Below are 3,717 nucleotides of genomic sequence, written 5' to 3'. Positions count from 1 at the left end.
AAACACCAGATCTTAAGCACTTTTAAATCTGTAATTTGAATTACCAAAAGGGTTTTTAAATGTTACTTTTCCATTGATAGATTGTAGGGAGTCTAGTCCCAGCTAACATAGTTGATTTTAAAAAACAAATAAATCCCTAAGCCACATAGTAATGGAATACTACACTTGTGCTTTTTATATCATATGGAAACAGCTCCAGGCAGAGCACAAGTAGAAGAAAACCTGCCAAATCAAAGTACTGTAAATAAAGTTCCTCTACGTACTCCAGTGAGAAAACCTCAAAAATAAAAATCAGAAGACCACCCACTGTTACCCCCCCCCCACCCGAACAAAAACCACCCAAAACACTTTAGTTCTGAACCTAACATTTCCGTAAGATGTTCAAAGGAGAAGCTTTAAGGTACTTAAAGCTACAGTTGAAAGTGCCATACTACAGAGGAAATGCCCTGAAGGGTTCAGCAGCTGCCCCCCCATCCCGAACCACCCCCCCATCCCAGTAATATGTAAAAGCTCCTGTTAAAGTCTTTTCATTATGCTAATAAAGGCATACCACCTAGTGTGCTAAAGACTACAACTAGCGGCATTAGAGCAGCAAAGTGAAAATAGGAAGCCTACAGGAATGATCTAAATGCCTACTTAGAAGAAACAAAGCAGCAGACAGGACCCTTACCCCACTTGTCTATGTAGGGAAGCAGCTGAACTAAATTCAGATTTACCCACATTAACAAAAATTTAACAAAGCTTCCTCAAGACACCAGAATAAAACTTGACCTTTCCAGTCAAAAGGCACACAGAGGCCTCTTCCATGTCCTGGCGTTGAATGAGTTCAAAAGATTGGCAATAAAGGAAAAAAGAAAGCATTACGGGTGTGATGGGAACAAGCTTTGGAGTTTATCGAACAGTCACACCAAGTTTCTCTAGCACACGGACACCCTTTTCTTGGTACTCTTGTCGGGTCATCCAAAAGTTGTCTCTGTCTTTCATGGTATCTGCTAGAACTGCACCACCCATGTGCTTTCTGCGGGGTAGGTCTTCAATGCGGATCTTAAATTTAAAAAGTTTTTCCACGTCACCCTTTAAAACTCGTTCTAAGTAAAGCTGTTTAAGTTCTCGTTCCAACCGTGATGACAGGCCAGGATACATAGTAGACCCTCCAGAAAGCACAATGTGTTTGTAGGATTCAGATCAGGTATCAATGTCAGCTGCCTGAATTGTGTTCAAAAGCAATTCAGCCACACCAACTCCTTCGACATTGATCAAGTGAGGCTGAAATAAAACTTCTGGTGCTTCAAATCTCTCCCCTCCAACTTTGATGATATGTCCATCTGGGAATGTATAAGATTCAACTAATACTTTGGTTTCTAAGGCCAGTTTCTGCTCTTGCTCAATATTATATCCCACGTAACAGTTTTTCTTTAATCATGCAAACCGTTTCAAAATCAGCAGGGTGGTTGAAGGCGTATCCTCGCAATAGAAGCAACCTGGTATCTAGTTATATCCCTCCCAGCAATACCCAATCTTCTGGTAAGATGAGGGGGAGAAAAGCCTTCATATACTAGGCAAATATGACTCACACCATCTCCAGAGTCTACCGCTACACCAGTCAATAAACCTTGAGCGTACAAAGTCAGAACCGTCTGGATGGCTACGTATACACCGGAAAACTGCTAAGTTTCAAACATTACCTCTACAGTCTTCTCTGCGTTTTTGGTTGGGTTCATAGGAGGTTCCGTGAGTACGATTTTACAATTTCTGGTATCTATATTAAGTTTCTCTGGTCCAAACGTGTAGTCCCACAGGTGTTTCACGTCATCCCAATTTCTTACTATGCCATTTTCCATAGGGTAATTAACTTCCAACATTGATCGTAATTCACCTGCCTCATCACCAACCATAAGATCCTTGTTCAATGTTTCCCACTTTGGTGGTTGATCTGATAATAGGTCTTCCAACCAAAGCTGGGAAGATGTGTTCTGGAAGTTAGAGCCTGCATATATCCACACTTCACAAGCCCGGTGCTGTTGTCGCACACCACCACCTTCCTGTCCTGGCTGTCCATCGTCCGCCGCGGGGGAGAGCCGCGACCGCTGCACAACCTACAGCCGCCGCCGCCCAACCTACAGCCGCCGCCGCCCGGCCGTTTTCTCTTCTTCCTCCTCCCTCTCCATCTTTCTTTTCAAATAAGTGGTCTTAATTTTTCTTCTTATAGAAAAAGTTTAAATCAGTTTATTATAAATATATCTAAACCATTAATTTTTGCAGCTTTCAGGTAAAGTCCAGCACTTCATTTATATAAAGTCTATGAGGTTAGAAGAGATCATCTAATCTAAAGTCGTGACATCGCCCATTCAAGTCTTTGGCACAATCCCTTGCCAGTTAGAGCACAGCATGCCTGGATATGCCACTAACTGTTATCTTTAATAGAAGGTAACTTCAAAAACTGGGAGATTTCCGCTAGTCATGCATTCTTTAACGTCTCGTTTATTAACAAAACTGAGCAATCCAGCTTTCCTTAGGTCCTCATGCGCTAACGTTTTATAGAGTTCTTCTCTAGTTACAGAAATCATGTGTCTGTACTGTCCACAACTATTATCAACTCTGTGTTAGTATAGTAAGTGTTCCAGGAAGAACGAAAAGATTCTTGGCCACCAATATCCCACATTAGGAAATGCGTATTATTAATCACTATCTCTTCTACATTACTTCCTATTATAGGAGATGTATGTACAACCTCATTCATAGAAAACTGGTAAAGAATGGTAGTTTTCCCTGCATTATCCAGCCCAACAATGATAACTTTGTGCTCCTGGTGATCGAACAGTCTCCACGTTCTGGGGAAGAAAATTCTCATTCTCGGACAGCAGACCCCCGGCTCCAGACACCCGGGCCGCCTGGCCTCCCCTGGCTCAGGCTGACGGGGAAGAGAGAGAGGCGCTGGAGCCTCCATCTCTGCTGCTGCTCCCGCGCTAGCCGCGGGCCCGCTTCCAGGGAACCGGCGGGAGGCCGAAGCCCAGGCCGCCCTGCCGCGCGAAAGGCCCCGACGCTGCCGCCGCGGCACTGGCCTGGCTCGCGGACGTCGCCGCCACCTTGCCTGCGACGAGCCTTGCGGGCCAGCGCCCTCCCCAAGCTCCTCTTGGGCGGCTGCACCAAAGTAATTCTTTTTCCAACACACAAGATCCCTTGCTTACCTAACAGGATCAAATGAAGTGAAAGCATGTTAAAATTCTAATCCACTGCTCAAACATTACAAATTTAATTTATGCATACAAAATTGAATCCATGCCACTCTATCTATACACAACAATGCAATATTTTCAACATACAGTTTTCTGATAAAATAATGCCAAGTGTCCTACATAATTAAAAAACTATCAAGATTTCTCTTTTCATCAAATAATTTGGCCTATTAAAATAACACAACATAACAGACCATGTGATAGTTTCCCAACATCTTTCTATCTATAAAGTTTGTATGAGATTACATCTCACAAGAAGAAAAGTAAATATAAGTAAAATAGAAGAGATGATGATTTAAAAATCAAAACAGATCATATAAGGGCTTGTGTAAAACTTACAAATGCTTCAACAAAGAATTATACTTTGAGAATTTTAAACTTCACATGATATGCTTTGGAAACAGCATATACTGTTAGAAATGTGACAGTGAATAAAATGATCAAGTAATATAAATGAAAAATGGCCTCAAATCGGTGGTAG

The 3,717-nt window shown here is 42.3% G+C and overlaps 2 pseudogenes; both read right to left on the bottom strand.

The window, feature by feature from the left end:
* Positions 1-869: 869 nt before the first annotated feature.
* On the bottom strand, positions 870-2,947 carry LOC101128004 (ADP-ribosylation factor-like protein 5A; annotated as a pseudogene).
* Positions 870-2,958, bottom strand: LOC101128370 (actin-related protein 2-like; annotated as a pseudogene).
* Between the last annotated feature and the right edge of the window lie 759 nt (positions 2,959-3,717).

The sequence above is a fragment of the Gorilla gorilla genome, chromosome 23 (genome assembly GCF_029281585.2).
Source record: "Gorilla gorilla gorilla isolate KB3781 chromosome 23, NHGRI_mGorGor1-v2.1_pri, whole genome shotgun sequence".
NCBI lineage: Eukaryota > Metazoa > Chordata > Mammalia > Primates > Hominidae > Gorilla > Gorilla gorilla.
The sequence above is the reverse complement of the archived record's forward strand: the minus strand, read 5'-3'. Positions and strand labels throughout refer to the sequence as shown.